The 19,851-nt window shown below is 50.7% G+C and overlaps 1 long non-coding RNA gene across 7 annotated transcripts in view; it reads right to left on the bottom strand.

Moving 5' to 3' along the window:
• Positions 1–19,851, bottom strand: part of LOC109445926 (uncharacterized) — a 107,537-nt gene that overhangs the window by 4,174 nt on the left and 83,512 nt on the right. For all 7 annotated transcript variants that reach the window (XR_012495971.1, XR_012495976.1, XR_012495975.1 and 4 more), the window contains 2 exons: positions 3,569–6,493; positions 3,298–3,413 (listed from right to left, as the gene is read on the bottom strand). This is a non-coding gene — a long non-coding RNA (uncharacterized LOC109445926). The remainder of the gene's footprint in view (positions 1–3,297; positions 3,414–3,568; positions 6,494–19,851) is intronic.

Raw genomic sequence — 19,851 nt, 5'->3', positions numbered from 1 at the left:
CACTGCAAGTCCCACAGGGCACTAGCATCAGAATCAGGGCAAAGGCAAGATTCTCTGACCCTCAACCAGTGTGCTGTTTGCTGTACGCCAGAGCTACCTCTAGCCACCCACTCACCCCCATTCACTTATTCTTCCATCCATCTATCTGCCCATCTACCTACTCATCCCCATTGACTTACCCACCTACCCACTCATCCATCCATCTTCTCATCTACCAGTCCATCTGTCCATCCACCTGTCCATTTATCCACCCAATCATCATGAACCCACTTACCTGTTCATCTTCCCATCTACACCTCCATCCATTCATCCATCCACCACCCATCCATCCATTCACCCATCCAGTCATCTATCTATTCATTCATCCACCTGCCTTCCATCCATTTACCCATCCACCTTCCCATCCACACATCCATCTCTTCACCCATCCACCCACTCGTCTATCATCTATCCATCCATCCATCCATCCTTCTTTCCATCCATCCATCCATCCATCCATCCATCCATCCATCCACCCATCCATCGAGTTATCCTTCCATTTATCCAGTCATCTAGCTATCACCCATCCAACTATCACCTACCCACCCATGTACCATCCATCCATCTATCTTTCACCTACCATTCATTCATCTATTCACTTTATTCTGTAACCATTCTGAGTCTTGTTCCTATACCTTTTTGTTCTGAAGCATATATTTATGTGCACTGGGTGCTGAGCCTGTGCTCTGTGTGGAAACATACCAACTCCCCACCCCCAGTTCAGTACACCAGTTCCAAGTGATCCCCATCAAGACTGTTACTCCAGTGGAAGAGGTTCAGGCTGCCCCTCTTTCTGCTGGCCTTCACTCAAGTGGGAACTGAGTAGGTGCTTCTTCTCCTTTTCTCTTCTGAGTCACTTCACCTCCCCAGTTGGGTATTTCAGTCCCAAGAGAGTAGCCTCAAAAAATGTGGGAAAAGACCAACTGATGAGTATGGAGTTCACTTCCATAACCTTACCACTCTGCAAAGGACACTGATCACCAGGAGTTTGGGACCGTGCCATGGGCACCAGAGGCTGCCATAGTATGGGCCCAGACCCACCAGTCCAGGGACCAAGGACCAGTAGAATGGTCTGGACCAGGAACTGGGCAGCTTCTGCTCCTGCCTCCAACCTGCTGTGTGACACGGGGCAACTGAGAACTGGAAAGTATTGTCCCTGTCCTGAGGATTTGAGGGAAACATAGAAGTTTTAGAAAAGGCAGTGGCCCTTCACCAACACAATGGGAAGTTCTTTGAAGGGGTTAGCAGGGCTCAGCGTTTAAGGCGTACATTCTCTTATTACAAAAGCCTTCTGGAAAGGTCTCTTGATTCTGCTCAGACCAGTTAGCCATTCATTCATTCATTCATTCATTCATTCATTCATTCTGCACCATCTGTGCTAGGATCTATATGACTCCAGAGATCAAGAAATCAATAAAGATATTTTCTGCCCTCAAGAAATCTGCTGACACGTGGCTTGGAACAGAAATCAGTCCCGTTGCATGGGTGCTGGTTCTGGCACAAACTCAGTCCTGGGGGATCCGAGGAGGAGTGTCAACTGTGCCTGGGCTGGGCGGGAGAGGAGGGGCACACGCAGGATCCGGAAGGACAGGGCGGCTGATGTGGACAAGGGCCTTCAGGGCAGAAGGAACAGCACCTGCAAAGCCACGGAGGCAGGGGCGGAGGGGCCGGGGGAGAGAGGAAGGGAGCTGACTCCCTCGAGTACCTCCTATGTGTCAGGCACTGTACCCAGTGTTCCTGTCTCATTATCTCAAGATCCTCCCTACAACTCCACATGGTCAGCGTTCTATTCCCTTGCATATTTCACCTACTATAAAGCCAAAGCTCAGAAATGACCGGCAACTTTCCCAAAGTCACATGCTAGATCTGGGACACCAGCCCAGGCCTGTCAGCCTGACTCCAAAGTCTGGAGCCTTCATTCATCTCCCCTCACTCTGAGCATCTCCCCCTCTAGGTGTGAGGGTGAGGGAGAAAGCATCCCCATCAGTATTCACCTCTTTCAAGCAGCTTAGGGGGCTCATGCATTCATTCAATTAACAAATATCTATCTACCTGTTCTCTGGGTCAGGCCCTGTGCCAGGCTTGGGGGTGTAGCAGTGACAAGAGAGCCCCCTCCCTGCCCACCTGGAGTTCCCTGTTTGGGGACTCTGTGGGGATACACCTTAACTCCCAGCAAAGCCCTGCTTCACCTGCTTAAAAATAAACCCAGGTGCTGTCCAGGCCCAAAGAGTGTGTGTGTGTGTGGGGGGAGGCACAGGCTCCCGAGCCGGGCTGGGGAGGCAGCAGGCAGAGCTGTCAGCTCCTAGCAAGCTCCTCTCATCAGCATGGGGCCCCAGCCTTCCTGCTTAAAGATCGCCTCAGGCGCTCTCTTAAAGATGCGAACGTTGCAGCTGACATTTGGGAGATTCTGGCAGGCGATCAAACCCGAGCTGAAAATCGGAGCTGCTGGGGGGGCACCAGGCAGCAGGGACCATGCTGCTTTGGGCTGAGGGCAACTGGGCTTGGGCAGCCGGCCCTGGCTAAAGTTGAGCTTTCAGTCCAGCCTCACCTGGCTTGGTATCTGGCTCTCTGCTGGAAGGACAGGGGAGGAGGAAGATGCAGGAGTCAGGGGAGGAAGTGAGAGGAGAATGGATATGGAGAGACCTAAATCTCTTAGTTCACTCCCAAACTCTAGGTCATTGTCAATAATTACACCAATTGGCAAAAACAAACAAACAACAAAAACAAAACTCCAAAACATCCACAGAGTGAAGAGTTACTGAAAAAGGTAAGGTGGAAAAAGGTTCCTGGTGCCAATGACATCTCTGGCTGCAGTGCCCAGAGCTGGGTCCCCCCAGTGCATGGAGGAGAGTGCTCTGAGGAAGCTGAGGAAGGAGTTAGGAGAGAAAGATTCCCACTCCAGCTCCACCTTGGACACTCTTGGCCTTCACAAACTTATGTGCCTGAGCCAATCGTGTCTCCTTTCCCTTCCTTTATATCCTGTCTCCTTTCCACCCACTCATCCACCTACCTACCCATTCATCTATCCAATCTACCCTATCTTCCACCTAACCAGTTCACCTTCTGCGTTTCCATCTCTCCAACCATCATCTATCTGGTTAACCAATCATCTCCTTCATCCATCTATCCATTAATTCATATACTCAGCCATCCATCTCCAATCCATTCACTCAACCCCCATTCATTCATCCATTTCCCCATCCATTCACCCATCCCCCATCAATTTCCCCATCTTATATACCTTATCCATTCACCCACCCATCCAAATGTCCATCCATTCCCTCTGTATCCATCCGAAGAATATTTCTTCAGCACAGGAGAAGCACACCAGCCCACTTGTAGGGCGTAGGAAAGGCTTCACAGAGGACGACCACCTAAGTGGAGACATAAAGAATGGCTAGGAGGATCCAGGAATCCACTAAAATGTGGAAGGGAGAGTGTTCCCCAAAGAGATGGGAGGCAAGAGACAAAGGCCTCTTCGGGACCATCAGGTCTCATTCTAGTTGTAGCTTAGGAGAGAGTAGCTTACCAGAGAGCCAGGGAGAAGCCAGCTCAGGCTGGAGTGGGCAGCAGGGCCAGAGCACTAAGCTGGGACAACTTGCCCGGCCTGGAACCAGTCACCCGGGATCACGGGAAGGAAAGTGAAAGATACAGAAGATGTCTTGGTCCTGTAGCTGTTTACCGCTGGCCCCTCCAAATAGGCCCCACCAGTTCCTGCAGCCCTCCCACCCACGTCTCCGTCCTCTGGATTCCCACTGTACTCACAGTTAGGTCCCCACAGTCCCACTCTGATAGGACTTTTCCTGATATGTGTGAATTCTAGCTTCTCAGGGTCTAGGCTGTGCCTTGTCCTTTTAGGTTTCCTGTCCATGGTACTTGGCCAAAGCTCAAAAAAGATTCAAACAATAAAAAATACCTATCCTCCTCTCTAAATCCTCCCCTTCTTCCTCTTGGGGACCCCTTCCATACACCCAATCACCCTCTCCTGAAATTTGGGTGTCGTCCTCATCCCCTTCCTGTCTCCCTGGTACCCTCATCATGTCCAATCAAACACCCAGACCTGTCAGTTCCACCTCTGACATACCTCGAATCGGTCACTTCTCTCTACCTGCTCAGCCACCAACCTGGGTCAGAGTGGCTGCATCCAGTCTGCCTCCACGTTTGCTCTCCATCCAGGCCATGTGCATGGTTTAATCAGAGAGATCTTTTCTAAAATATAAACATTCCACTCTCTTCTCCTATGTAAAGCTTTCATGACTGCCCTCTGGATTAAGTCCTAAATTCCTGTCATTGTCTGTAAGACCCTTCCCAAGTTGGCCAATCTGACTTCTCTGGGCTCCAGGATCATCCGTCTAAGATATGAGATCCATCAAATACATTGCTGTCCATACTGGGTCTCCAACGCCAAGGTCCTGGCTCCATCCATGGGACTGGCTAAAAGCCTAGAAACGTCCTGAGTCTTCAACTCCCTGCTCATCCTACACTTGACTCCACTTAGACCCCATATGGTGTCCCAGTGAGCCAGGCAGCAATCCCATGTTCTCAATACCATAGCCAACACTTGGCTGGCCCTCAGCTAAAAGAATATTGCTAAGAGCGACAAGAATATCAGAGTTTACCCCAGACCCTGCCTCCCCAGATCTGACCATTTCCATTTGTTATTTGTGCCTTAAACCAAAGCCAACTGCCTGGCCTCTTCTCTGCCTACAAAACATTTTTACTGATTTTATGGCTACAAAAATGTTCTTCCTGTCTTCGCATTCACAGGAGAGAGAGAGCCTGGCCCTGACTCAGAATTGGATTCTAGCTGGAGGCGTCCTCTCTGTGGCAGGCTCCAGGGAAAGGGTTTATCTGTTTGTTCCTTGACCTTGAGCGGGAGCTGAGGCAGCCAGAAAGAGGGGAGACAGGAGCTGGGAGGGGAACGAGGGGGAAAGCTGGAGCTGTGGCCCCAGAACCCTGCTCTCTGCCTGGAGGGACCAGCCAGGGGACGGGAAATGAGAAGAGAGGGAGGAGACGAGCCATGCTGCTTGCACAGCTGGTCCATGGAGGCCCCCGAGGAATAGGAAGCAAGCTGCTGCTCCTGATTTCCCTCCTCTGAGGTCCTCAGGCTGCACTGCCTGTCTGTCCCCACCCCAGTTCTCCTGGAAATTGAACAGACCAGGTATTCAGAGCTGGAAGGAATTGTCTACTACCCCGGGAGAAACAGAATTGCCATCCACACGGGGGCGGGGGTGAGGTGGGGTGACAACTGTGGCTGTTACAGACCCAATGCTAGATGGAGGGACACAGTCCACGCCCACAGTCAGCCTGTAGACTGAGGACAGTGGCACTTACGAGGGCAAGAGATGAAGAAATAAAGCAAAGGAGCCGTCAGAAAGGGTCTTCTTGCTTCCCCCTCCTGGTGCGTGACTGAAATTTAACCTAGACATTTCTTGAGCTTCTGCTATTTGCCATGTCCTGTCTCTCAATGAGCCAACCATCTTTCCTCCAGCTGAACTGGAGGGAAGCTTAAAGTAAGGACTGTTTATTTCCTCCCAAACAACCTCATTCCTAATACAAAGTAAAACATACATATTTAGATACTGTAGGAAATACAGATAAGCTCAGTAAAGAAGATAAAGCCCTTTTCCATCCCATCACTTAATGGTGGCCACTTTGGACATTTGGGCTGACGCTCCCCCCTGTCCTCCCCATGCAGCATTTTCTCTGCGTCTTACACACGATGGGCATGTGAGAACAACTCGGTTGTCTGGTCATTTACCTGTGGATTCATTATCCTTTCATTCCAACAGCATCCATGGAACCCTCAGTAGGTAACCATTTAGGGGTATTTTAAATTCTTTGGGAATGCAAAGACAGGTACAGAAGCTTAAGCTAACACTGGTGTAACCCAAATAAAGCCAAGGTTCCACATGGCTCACTCTGCCCTGAGTGATTTGATAGGCCAGAAGTCAAAAGTAATTGAAATGAGTTTTCTGAATTTACTGGTCTCCCAAAGAACCTCAAAGGAGTCTAATTTACACCTCGCAGTAATTGCTCTCACCAGCGCTTTTTCTATCTCCCCAGTTCCCTCAATAGATGCTCTGGATGTTTGCAAGTGCCCAAACTCCTGAACCATTTGACCCGGTTGATGGTGCTTTTCTGTCATTCAAATTCTTTCCCAGATGCTTTTCCTGAGAAGACTCAGGGACAAACCCTTCTCTGCCCCTCCTCCAGGTAGGGTGAGTGGTGAACGGCTCATTCTCTGGGTCCAAATCCTGGCCCCATCACTCATCAGCTGTCTGGCCTTTGGCCAGTCGCTTCACCCCACGCTACCCAAAGGATGGTCCGCAAACTGGTGCTGGTCTACGTACGGTTTGATCTTGAGGCATAGATATTGAGAATAATTAGTGGTGGCTGGTTAGCTCAGTTGGTTAGAGCGTGGGGCTGATAACACCAAGGTCGCCACTGGGAGCTTAAAAAAAAAAGAAAGAAAAGAAAAAGGAATTGAGAGTAATTAGAAATGTTCATTTCAATTTGGCACTTCCTATATCCAACTGTGATTGGGTATCATTCCTGAAAGGATGGACATTTTTTCTAAAAGTTCCTTCAGCACAGATAGTTTGAGAAGCACAGACTTAACCTTCTCTGTGCCTCAGTTTCCTCATCAGTAAAATGGGAATAATGATGGCCCCTAACATCATCATTCTGGAAGGGTAAACAAGTTCATTTACGGAATCCTATCCGCATAGTGCCTGGACATTGCCATGTCTCATTAAATGTCAATGTCACTATTATTTTGGCACATTCTCCCTATTTTGCATTAAGAACACCAAATTCTCCTTTGAGGGCAAGAGAAGGGAAGTTGGGTGGGAAGTGGACCCAGGTCAATGCATCCTATTCCATCCTCCAGTTTCTATGATTTTTTAGTCAATCCTTGAGATTGAGACACTCTTGTGACTGCATCCAGAATCTTTCAGTGGTTCCTTCCAAAGGAACCACTGGCAGTTTATTCACTTCACAAATATCTATAGACCACTTACAGGGTTAGAGGCAGGAGAGCCCAGTGGCTAAGAACTCAGGAGTGAGACAGCCCTGGGTACAAATCCTGACTCTGCTACTTACGAGCTGAGTGACCTTGGGCAAGTCACTTAACCTTTCTGAGCCACAGTGTTGCCATGGGAGGGCTGGAAATGTCCTGAAGTCAGGACTCAGCCCAGCCTGGGCCCTGGCAGATGACCCCCACACACTTGACAGAGCATGACTACAGGTGCTCACTGCACCTGTGGTCAGTGTGAAGACTGTGGCGGCCTTCCCGGTTCCCACCTGCAGTGAGTTCTTGTGGACTCAGGAAGAATAGGTGGTGATTGGAGATGCCAAACTTGTTGGGTGTTACTTCTAGAAGAGTGAATGAATTTAAGGACTTTGAATACTTGAGAATGGAGGGATGTCGTAAAAAATATAAAGGTCTCCAGGCGAGTAGAAGTCTTAGCAATTGGACGGTGTCGCAGGGACCGGGGGAGCTTGTCTAACGCCCCTCTCTCCAGCATGCTGTTCTTTGCGGAGGGAAAAGTGTAACCAACTGGCTCAATGGTGGCTCTGAAAGTTTCTCTGAATGGCCTGCTGTCACGTCTCCTGATTCACGGGCTAAAGCAGGTCATGCGGCCACATCTGACATGGGATGGTAGGGGAAGTGCACCCCTCACATGAGGCCTGCACATCATGTGGCGATGGGACAGGCATGGATAATTATCTCATTGGGAAGACAGCTAACAACTGGAAACAATGACGAATCCACCATCGTGGCCACAAATATTCACTCCACTCTCTTGCACTGGTGTGGGGGATTAAAGACGGCTGCAGACTCTCTGTCTTCCCCCATCAAGACATGGGTGGGTTTTTTTCGCCCCTCCTGAATCTGGGCTGGCCCCAGGAGAGGCTGTGAACAGCAAAATGGAGCCATGTGATGCTGTGTAGCTTCTGAGATTTGAGGCATCTGCGTTCACCCTTCTTGGTGCGTCCCTCTTGGAAGTCAGCACTATGTAAAAACCCACCATGCTGTGAGGAAGCTGAGATAGCCACCTGGGAAGAAGAGGAACACTGAGGAGCCGGGCATAGAAAGTTCTAGGACCTTCCATCGCAGCCGCCAGCTAAATGCAGCAGAGTCAATCATGCTTCTCTCTTTTTTTTTTAAAGATTTTATTGGGGAAGGGGAACAGGACTTTATTGGGGAACAGTGTGTACTTCCAGGACTTTTCCAAGCCAAGTTGTTGTCCTTTCTCTTAGTTGTGGAGGGCGCAGCTCAGCTCCAGGTCCAGTCACCGTTGTTAGTTGCAGGGGGCACAGCCCACCATCCTTAGCAGGAGTTGAACTGGCAACCTTGTGGTTGAGAGGACGCGCTCCAACCAACTGAGCCATCTGGCCACCGGGGAGCTCAGCCACAGCTCATTGACTTCATTCTAGTTGCGGAGGGCACAGCTCGCTGGCCCATGTGGGAATTGAACCGGCAGCCCCGTTGCCCAGAGCTCGCGCTCTAACCAACTGAGCCACCTGTCCACCCCAGGGACTGAGTCTTAACTGACTCTATCACACAGAGTGTTTCTTAGTTGTATTCTTTTTCTTAAGTCTAGAATATTCTTTATTGACTGCTTGTGGATCATCCATTTTGAAGTGTCTCTACAGAAAGTTTAAAATTCACAATTAGACTTCTCAAATAATGCATTTCTGGGGGCACAGACATAGTTGAATTTAAAATTCATATCTGCTCCAAGATCATATCCTGTATTCCAAATGCCAATATGTCAGAAGTGTTACTAAAATGTCATTTGTAACTCGAATTTTGCAGAATCAACTAACTGCCAGAGGGGCAGGAACCGTGTCTCTTTTACCCACTTGTCATGCAAAGAGCAGGCTGTTCCAAAAATGGCCCTGGGTTCTCCCTCTAGGTTGTCTGGAAGACAAACTGCTAGGGTGGGAGTGGAGGTATCAGACTGTTTCCAATGGGGATGGGTGTCTGTGCCCAGGCTTAGCTTCCTGCAGGCAGGGTGGCCTCCTCCATGACTTCCCTGCATCTTCCCATGGGCTCCTGGCCCTCAGGCACTGGGCTGCGAGTCTCACTTCATTTCTCTTTCATTGGATGGAGATGAGAAATATTTGCATTTTTTAGCCCTGCAAATCCAAAATTTCTGGATTTTCTCTTTCCCTTTCATCAGTGCTTGCAGACAGGCTAATTCCCTTTGGCGCCCATCTCTTTTCTGTAGTATCTTGTGAAATGCAATGTATTAGTTTGCTAGGGCTGTTGTAACAAAGTACAGTAGAAATTTATTGTTTCACAGTTCTGGAATCTAGAAGCCCGAAATCCAGATGTCGGCAGGTTCATTCCTTCAAAAGAAAGGATCTGTTCCAGGCCTCTCTCCTTGGCTTGTAGGTGGCAGTCTTCTTCCTGTGTCTTCACATGGTCTTTCCTTCTGTATCTGTTTGTGTGTAAATTTCCTTTTTGTAAGAACACCAGTTATATTGGATCAGGGTCCACCCTGATGAGCTTGTTTTACCTTAATCACCTCTTTACAGACCCCATCTCCAAATACAGTCACATTCCGAGGTCCTGGAGATTAGGCCTTCAACATATGAACTGGGGAGACATGATTTAGCCCCAAACATGCAACAAATAGCAATCAAGGCATACTAGACATTTGTGCTTCCTGAGCTTTTCAGCTAAAGCCTCAAGTACAGTATCAGCTTTGCAAGTTATTGTGGGCAAGAGTCTTCCCAAATGTTTCCCACCGGATAACATGGGTCACCATCTTTCCTGCGTTCAGTAATGGTTTCCTTGTCCCCTGGTACTTGTTTCTAGAGCCAATGCTACATATTTTTTGTTGTAGCCACCTCTGCTAGGTACCAATTTCTGTATTGGTCAGATTTTGCTCAGTTATGCTGTATAACAAACACTCCTAAATGTCAGGAGATTGCCATAGCCCAGGTTTATTTGCATTCAGGTATAATGTTGGCTACAGTTTGCTTGCCTTACCGCTCAGCTTCATATGTCATCTTCACTCTGGGATCCAGGCTGGAGGTGCAGCCTCTGTCTGGACTGTGGCAGCCACAGAGCAAAGAGCCAGAGAGCTGGGAAGCTCTGACATCTTCTCCTGGGCACTGGTATATGGTCACTTCTGCTTACATTTCCTTAGGCAGAGCAGGTCACATGGCAGAGCTGACGTCAGGGGATGTGGAAGTATGCTCTGTCCATACGGAGGTGCTCTGAGTCACTGACCACAGGGCAGGGCGGTATAACCTTCTCAGCACAAAGAATTATTGGGAGCAATGGCACCATCTGCCAGAACTAACGCTGGTTGAGATTTACTAACCAGTGTGGGGCTTGGCTCCAGCAATGTTACGTCTTTGGCTCGTGGATTCCTCCTCCTAACCCCATTTGATAGATAAGAAAACTGGTGTTTCGAGAGGGGAAGAGGCTTGTCGATGACCTAGTATTAAAACAAGCTCAATGAACATACTTTGAGAAACCCTATGGATCTAGACACATATCAGGCCTTGTTCCTAGTATATCTCTTCCCAGCAGCCTCAGCGAGAACATGCTTGGTGAGAAAGGGCTGGCTCAGGATGTGGCCATGAGAGCACAATGTTCTCAGTTGGGTGGGGAGTCATGAGCCAGCCGCACACCCTGCCAGAGTGTTAGAAGAGCCTGTTCCTTGGGGAGCCTGCACCCCACCTTTCAGCTAATGTCTGCCTCAGCCCACCTGCCCTGTGAATCTAGGAATTCTGCCAGAGCTGTGCAGGGCTGAGGGAGGGCCAGGGGTTTATGTAAATAAGTACAACTCCCCTTGGAGGAAAGGGAGAGACAGAGCCTGCTCCGCCCTAGGAGCCTGCATGGTATGTAAGTCTGAGCTGATCACCCGCTTGCTGGAGGAGCGCCCCTGCTCTAAGTGCCTAGGGGGAGGTGGGTTGAGCATTTTCTGGTTTGTTTGTTTGGGGGAGGGAAGGCGGAACTTAATTATATGGCTTTATTATTATTATCCTTGTTTTACAGATGGGGAAACTGATGCCCAGGGAGGTTAAAGTGACTTCCCACATCCAGTGGTGATGGACCCAGGACCCAAAGCGAGCCAGGACAGTGACAATGAGGCCTGAATGCGAGGCCCACGCGGACCTGCATTCAAGCAGGCTGTGGGGCGGGCTATAGAGAAGGGGTATCCTCGGCTCCTCAGGGTTGCCCTCTGCTGCTCAGGGTTGCCCTTGGGTCTTCCAGGTCACACAGGTCAGCAGGCCTGTCTTTCAGTGAAGGGGAAGACGTAGGTGTGACAGTGGTTCTGTGGCAGAGGGACATAATCCAGGGGCCTGATAATGGGAGAGAGCACCCAGCAGGCGGCAAAGGGCTGTGTGCAAAGGACGGTGTGAGGACCCTCTGACAGATGTAGGACACACATTCCACACACACTAGATTCATACACTGCACACAGCACATACTGTATTCACACCCGCCTCACACACACACCACAGACTTGGTTCTGACACTCAACTCAGAGAAAACTTTTATTTTCTTCACTTCAGATGTTTGAAAATGTCATGATTAGGAATAATAATAAAAATAATAAGGATGATAGCAAGCCTTCGGAGACCTTACTGTGGGTCAGGAAACTTGCTGAAGGCTTTGTGTGGACCTCACCAGGTCCTCACAACCACCCTGTGAAGTAGGTGCCATTGCAATCCCCATTTTAATGATTGGGAAACTGAGGCTCTGAGGATTTGGAGCTTGGAACCGATGGACCTGTCACTGCACACAGGCCAGCATCACTGTGACCACACAAATGACCTTGAGAACAAAAGCCCTACCTTGCTGCAGACAGAGCTCTGTGCTCCCCCCTCACCCCCACCCACTGACTTAAGCTCCATCTGCGGATGAGAGGTTTGGGACTCCCCTCTGGTTTGCAGTGGCAGTTTGGAGGGGGGAAGGAGGCAGATGACGGGACAACAGAGGGTGCAGAATGGCCAGAGGAAGGAGCTTGCTACTGACATGCCTTTACCTTTGGAACACAGACCACGCCCACTTCCTTAGGGAAGGGAGGCAGGGAGGGACCAGACAGCCATGAGGCTCCAACATCCGTGGGCCCCCAGATGACCAGGTGAGGGGTTTCCCCTGAGGGGATGAGGGCTGGACCCTGGGACTCTGGTTTCCTGAGGCCATTTCCCACACCAGCTCTGGTCCTAGCAGGGCCCCAACCATCCTCTCCCTGTGGAAGGGGCTGGAATCTCCAAGAGCCACCCGCCTGCTCCCCATTCAGCGCCCCCTCCAATACCAATAAGGGCTCCTGCCCGTTAATGAGCCCTGAGAGGACAAGACTGGACACAATCTGTGTGGCCTTCCATTGGGGTTTGGATAACCACATGCAGGGACATGCGACCAAGGGGGTGCTACGCAGCCATGAGGAAGAACTAAAGGAGAAAGTCTAACGTATAGACTTGGAAAGGAGACCATAACGTGTACAAGGAAAAAAAATCACCAAACAGGATGTATAGCATTGCCCAACTTTTATAAAAAGAAATATTAGGTCTTGAGAAAGACTGCTGAAATTCATGGCATCTGCTTCTGACGTGCTTCCTGATTTTTCACGAGAAGCATCCACTTCGAAATGCACAGGATCTGAAGGTGATGACCAAACTTTCTGATAGTCCTTGTTTCTAACTGTTGAATGATGAAGGCCTCTTTAAAAAACACAATTTTAATGTCTTTCAGTGCATGCAAACAAAAAGCTTTTTTGCCCAGCCTTCCTCACATTAAGAAAGCAGCAAAGTTCACTGTCCTAAATTTTAAAATGTCATTTGTCAAGTTATTGGAAAAATAAAACATTTCAGCCTGAGTAAAAAAAAGTATTTATACATGCTTGTATTGACAGAAAAACCCAGAAGATTTCATGTTAAACTTTTGACACTGATTATTTGGGGGAGTAGAATTGTGAGGTGTTGGGAGGGAGGTAATTTTAGTATTTTCTTTCTTCCTTCTGTACTGTAACAATGAAGACGTCTCATTTTTGTAATTAAAAAATTAAAGGGGGTAGGGAGTGGAACATCTTGAGTCTCTGCAAAAAACACCAGAATTTACTTCCCAGCCTCACTTCAGGGAAAGTGGGTGGCTTTGTCCAAAGACCAGGGGTTCTTTCTCTTCTCTTGCATCTGTCTTCCCATCTTTCCCAGCAGGGACACCGTGGGTGGGTGGGTGGGGGTTTCAGCACCACCCCCGTAGGGTGGAACCAAGAGGCATTTGAGATAAACTGCAGGGTCTGGCCAAGAGAAGCCTGGAATCGCTGCGACAGGTGGGTACATAAATTATAATAATAAAAGTAACACGCACACGACTGGGGTGGGGGCACCTCCAAGTGCCCAGAGCTCTGCAGAGGGCTCCACCACCGAACTCACTGAACCCCAACAATGGCTCAGTGAGCTTTCTCATCTTACCAGTGAGGAAACTGAGTCTCAGAGATGGGTCGTGGGGAGCAGACCCGGCCTTGCCCTGGGGGCCCAGGCCCCAGCCACACTCTCTTCAGGGACAGAATCGTCCAGCCGCAGAGTCCAAGTTATTACCAAGAGGCAACAGAGACACCAGGCAAGGAAAGTAGGTGAGGTGGACACAAGACAGGTCATGGTGACCATGACAGAGCCGCCCCCACATGCCCAGTGCAGTGCCCACGTTGACTTGGTCCTCGCAGGAGGTACCACGGGCTCCATTGGAAGGTCACAGAGGGGTCAGTGGCCAAGGTCAGTATGATGGGAAACGTCATGGCCAGTGTTTGAGCCTAGGTCCGTCTGATTGCAGAGACCTCCTCGCCAAACACTAGGCCCAGCGTGCAGCACTGTCCAGAGCCCCTCATCCTTGGTGCCTGCTCAGAGCTTGTCCCCAAGCACGAGCTTGATACATATACAACCTCCTTCCTTGTCTTGGTTCTGCCAGGGTGTGACCTTGGCCAGGTCGTTCTGTTTCCAGGCTTCATTTCCCTATCTGTGCAGAAAAGGGGCTGTCCTGGGGGTGTCCTAGCTCCCCGTGCAGCTCCAACATCCTAGATGTCCATTATGGAAGACAGGAGGGACTGGTGGGGTCCTCTGGAACTGGGGCAAATTTGGGGGCCAGGGTTCCATTTGGGGTGATGGAGGAGAACCCCGCAGACGGCCCCCAGAACCCTCAGTCCAGAAGCCCTGCCCAAATCTGGCTCCCACCTCCATCCCTCTGCTACGCAGAGCCATGTTGGACCAGACTTGGGTCCCCCCATCCCCCAGAATCACGCATACTCTTGCCTCTAGCTGGGGCAGCCCCCGCCCCGGTCAGTGCTCAAAGCGCCTTGAAAAATCTCTCTGGCATTCCTTCCCCGACACCCAGCCCCAACTCGCTGCGAGGTGAGCAGAGTGAGGGGGAGACAGGGAGAGAGCAGAGGGAGCCGGCAGGCGCGAGAGGGAGAGAAATGCAAATGGTTTTTATCCTCCTTTCTTTTAAATGCTGAAACCAGCCTTGACAGCCTCTGAAAATAAATGGCACTGACTCGCTGGGATTTCAAATTCCGTGATTAAGGGCTGAAGCAAATACTTTTTCCCTCCCTCCCTCCGCCCCCGCCCTCCCTCCGTGGGCTGATAGAGCGGCACGCAGGACCGGGGACAGCTTTTTGCGAGCCTGCCAGGAGCTCTGATACGCAGCCTCCTGCCGCCGCCAGCGCTTCTGCTCCGACTCCCGGGCAGTTTATCAGGAGCGCTCACGCCGCAGCCGAGAAAGCAGCTTTAAATCCCCTCCTGAGCCTCAGCGGCCTTCTCCTAGCGCCTGCACGCCACACACACAGGCGCGCACGCACACACACACCACACATGTACATATGCATAAAGGCACACACGTATGCACAGTACATACATGCAAATATACACGAGTGCATGCACACACGAACACACACGCACACAAACCACACGTGCACACATGCATAGAGACACACAGGACACATACACACAACACAATGCACACACATGCACATGTGCCATACTCTAAATCCAGCCAAGCTGGATTTCTGCCTGTTCTCCAACCAAAGTTGCGGGGATAAGGGAAAGAGGAGAAAAACGGCGAAATGCAGAGAGGAGGGGGAGGGGCCGGGAGGAGAGAGGCCTCCTCTAGGTTCCCAGTTTGCAGGAGCTGCCTTTTGGGGGCTACCCTCTCCTTAGCTGCTAACTGCTGGCTGGCAACTCCCGCCTCTGCCGCCTTGGTCTTCCTCCTTCCTGCTCAGATTCTGCTGGCACCGCTGTAGCCCCAGGAGCAGGGAGTTCTGGCTGCCCAGGGGCCAGGCCAGCTCTGGGTTGTACCTTCTCAGGGTTGGATTCCCCCGAAAATGAGGGGCTGGCACAAGTCGGGCCTCAGTGTGACCACCAGTGCTGTGCACCCACGGTGTGCCAGGCAGGAGCTGCGGCAGCACCTTACACCTCACCTGTGAGGAGGCCGCTCCCCTTTTACAGGTCTGAAAGCTGGGGCTCAGCAGGCGCCACAAATGGAAAGAGGGAGAGTCAGGATTCACAACCTGGCAGGCCTTGGGGGTCGGGGTGGGAACTAAGAACACTTCCCTGATTCTGCAAGGGCCAGCTGTGCTCAGAGACAACATCCAGAGTGACTCCCTGGCCAGCTGGCTGTCTCTCACTCTGTGGTCTAGACCCTGCTGATGGATGGTGACAACAGGTGTGCTCAGGTGCCGGCTAGAGGGGGCACCATTCTCCAGGGTGGTCATTTGTGGGGAGCTGAGAACTGGGGTGAGGTGTGAAGCAAGTCCTCCCTCCCGGTGCCCGCTGGCTGTGTCACACCATCTCCCAGCAACCGTGAGCAATGCCTTCCTTGGACAACCTCTGGCGGGGCACCTGTGGAGAGCGCTGCACCACACATCCATGGGGGGCAATGCCAGCCAGCAGAGGCGAGGAGTCTTTGCAAAGGCTTCTGGGCTTCAGGAAGGGCTCTGCATAGCTGGAGTGCCGCTCCCCATGCTCCTCTCCACACATCTCCCAGAAGGCCCCACCAGGCGATAGGGGGGATAGGCGGGATTTATGGAGAGTAGTGAGCATGTGAAGACACTCATCCTGCTTGCTGAGCTCAGTTCCATATGCCACAAAAATGCCTCATGGAATCCTCACTGCAAACAGACCCATTTACTAATGGAGACAAGTTGAGGCTCAGACTGGGAAGTGACTTGCCCAAGGACTCCTAGCTGGGAAGAGGCAGTCAGGATCCAAACTCGCATTTACCCCATTCTGCCCCTGGAGGCAGAGATGTCACGGAATTCCACTTGGCTCTTTATGTGCAAAATTGTTGGGCTGAATTGTATGAATGTGCTGGTATTCAGCCATTTTAACCCATAGAATCCTCAAAATTGTGCGGTTCAACTTGAGAGCAGCACTCATTGTACATCAGTTCCATTGCTGGTCAATACGGCTCCAAAGCAAAGCAACGCCAAGTACCAACTGGGCCTTCTTCATTGATGGAAGGTCCATGGGCTCTTCAGAGAACGGTGACCTCCATCCAGAGATGGGGATTCTGGAACCCAGACAGGTCACGTTCCCAAAGCTGCCCAGCAGGGTGGTTTAGATCTCCCCCAGAGTCTCTGCCTTACACTTTCTCGCTATAGATGCTGAGACTCTGGGGGTCGGGTCACCAGATTTAACAAATAAAAAATACAGGACACCCAGTTAAATTTGTGTTTTGAATAAATAATAACATTTTAGTTTAAGTATGTCCCATGAAAATACTTAGAGTGAAAAATTACTCACTGTTTATGTGAAATTCACATTGAACTGGCTGTCTTGTATTCTATCCGGCAACTCTATCTGGGGTTTTCCTCTGAAAACAGGCTTTGAAATTGGGTGCTCTTTGATCCGGAAACCCAACAACCATCAGGAACGACACTGGTATCCCTGAAATTGGGACCGATCTGGACAGATGAAGTAGCCTGGGATTTCGGGCTGAACTAGGCTCCCCCGACTGCCACTTAAGGAAGTGGGCAGTGGGGACTACAGTTGGTCATGAGAGCTTGGGGTTCCACACAGACTGGAAGATGCGATGAAATGAAAGCTGAGACTTTCCAGAAAACCACCTGTCATGCAGGGTGTCATGTAGGGTCTCAGCTCCCGCTCCCCACATAAGAACACAGGACATGGTGAGGCCAAAAAGGAATACCCACGGAGCCATAGATAGAGGAGTCAGACCACTATAGTCTCGCTGGCAGCTGGGTTGGAGACAGGAAGCAGGAGCCATACTATCCACAACCTGCCGTCCACTTTTCTCTGCCAACCAACCTCACTTGCTAACTGCAATCCGCTCTTGCTAGCTCAGCCACCATCTTCTTGCTAGCCCCCCTTTTTCTGCTAGCATAGCCATGGCAATTAGTGGCCAATGGCTCACTGGTTACAGCTGACGGCCATCTAGCCACAGCTGATGGCCATCCAATCAGTTGATGGCCATTTACTACCTGAGCCAGCACCTTTCCACGTGAGGGCGAGAGCCTGGAAACTGCACTCCTGGCTCTGTCCCCACACCACCTGTGCAGTCTCCCAAATACCCATTCCAACCCCCTTCCCTTTGGTTCTCCTCTATCATAGAGTCCAGAAAATTAAAATACTCAATTTTCAGCTTCCCTTGCAGCTAGGGGTAGGCATGTGACCCAGTTCTGGCCAAGGAGATGAAAGCAAAAGGTTCTTAGGAAGGTTTCCCTTCCTGCATTAAGAGGCAAAGATTTCAAGGAAAATACAGTGGTACCTCGATTTTCGAACATAATCCGTCCCAGAAGACTGTTGGAGTTCTGAAACGTTCAAAAACAGCCGACAGCTGGGTCTCAGGATCTTGTACTCAACGGAAGCCACGTGACATGTTTGACTTCCGAGGTGTGTTAGAAAACCGAAGCATTTACTTCCGAGTTTACAGCACTCGTAAACCGAAATGTTTGTCAACGGAGATGTTCAAAAACCGAGGTACTACTGTACACTTCACCCTGCCCCACCTCTTCCTGCCTGGAATGTGGATGTGATGGCTCGAGGTGGAGCAGCCATCTTATGACTGAGATGTTCGCAAGTGCCCCATTAGGGACCAGTGCCAGGTCCTGGGCTCTGGCAAACCTTTCTCAGATCTTACAGTGTAAGAGACAGTGTAGAGTCTACAAATGCTCCTTTTGGGGGACGATGATCATTCGAAGATCATGTCCTTCATGCCTTTTGTGTTTCAAAATGTAATTTATTTCATGAAATGAAGGGATAGTTGATGATGAGTTTTTGTAGTGCGTGTGTTTTTGTTTTATTTTGTTTGTTCTCATTAATGTCCTTCCCTAGCAAAATTAAAAATTGGCATCACCTTAACAGTTCCCCAAGTTTTCTTTGGAAATTGTATTGGTTTCTTAAAACCAAAAGCTTAGGGAATGTACCTAAGAATCCCTCAAGTCACTCATATACCCAGGCCCATCTGGGAGAAGAAACACAGAAGCCGGCAGCTGCGGGGGTGGATGGCCCAGTGGCCCATGTTCCAGGCGCCTGTACTTTGGGGCCCAAGGGCCTGGCACTGGGAGGAAGTTCTCAGCTTGTTCTGTGCCTCTTGCTGCCTCCTCCCCACCCCCACAGGCATCCACAGAGGATCAAGAACAGCTTGTTCCAGCAACCCAGGAAGGTACGCCCAAGTACCCAGTGTTCTAGAGGCCAGCAAGGGCATGTACCTGGCTCAGGCAGTGAACTGTGTGTGCACACCTGTTCCAAGGCCCAGCAGCCTAGCAGGTCCCGGCCAGGGACAGCCACACTCAGCCCAGCTAACTCCGGAGGTGGCCAGGGATAGCAGGGACTCATGGGAGAGTCCAGCCCCCTCCCTCACCCTCATCCCCACCTCGCTACCCCTGAAAAGGCACAGGAGACCCTGCTGACCCACCCATCAGGAGAGAGAGGACCGGGGAGAGAGCGATGGGCTGGGAAACTGCTCAACCAGGAAGATAAAAGACGAACAGGGTACTACACTCTCAGCATTTTAAACCTTGCAGCTCCCACAACTCTGCCCTAATGAGAAGCAGGAAGGGGAGGGAGGGCCTCGGAGGTGGAAAGGATGGCAGAGCAGAGAGTTTAGCCTGGTTTCCACCGTGCCCTGCCGTGCCCTGCCACCTGGGGACCATCCTGCCCCACACAGACCCCGGGAGAGTGCTTCCAAGCAGCAGAGAGCAACCAGAATACCTGGATTGCGTTTGGGGCTCACTGTAATGGTGCAGACTGGGGTGCACGTGAGGATGACACCATGCATGGGAAATGCACTCACACATCTGTGGGTCATGTCCATGGTACCGCGCATCATGCCAGAAAGGTCCTGAGGCTGTTACAGCAAGACCCACGCACTCTGTCCCAGCCCCCTCTCCCCCGCCATGAAAACACACAGCTGGGGGCAGCACAGCGGCACATGGTTCTCTCCTTAGGGGTGAGGCCCAGCTTCAACATGTGCAAGGTCATCCAGGGGCCAGGTGTCACAGCCACCTTGTTAAACGTGTCTGCTTCTTCCAGCCTCATCCTCCCCACACCCCAGCCCCAGATCCAGGCCCAGCCTGCTTTTAACAAGGCAGTGAAGAGTGTCAGCTAAAGGTCTGGCTGGCATCAGACAGTGCTGAATTCAAATCCTGATTGAGCTGAAAACTGCCTGGCTGGGTGACCTCGAGCAGATAACTTGCCTTCTCTGAGCTTCAGTTTCCTTTCCTTTAGGGGAAGATGAAGTCCACGTCCAACAACTGCCATGAGGGTCAATGTCAGTGCCAATTAAAGGCTCTGGTTGGCCGGTTAGAGAAATGGCCTGATTCCTTC

The sequence above is a fragment of the Rhinolophus sinicus genome, linkage group LG04, assembly GCF_036562045.2.
Source record: "Rhinolophus sinicus isolate RSC01 linkage group LG04, ASM3656204v1, whole genome shotgun sequence".
NCBI classification, from domain to species: Eukaryota; Metazoa; Chordata; class Mammalia; order Chiroptera; family Rhinolophidae; genus Rhinolophus; species Rhinolophus sinicus.
Note: the sequence above shows the minus strand (reverse complement) of the source record. Positions and strands in the feature narration are given on the sequence as shown.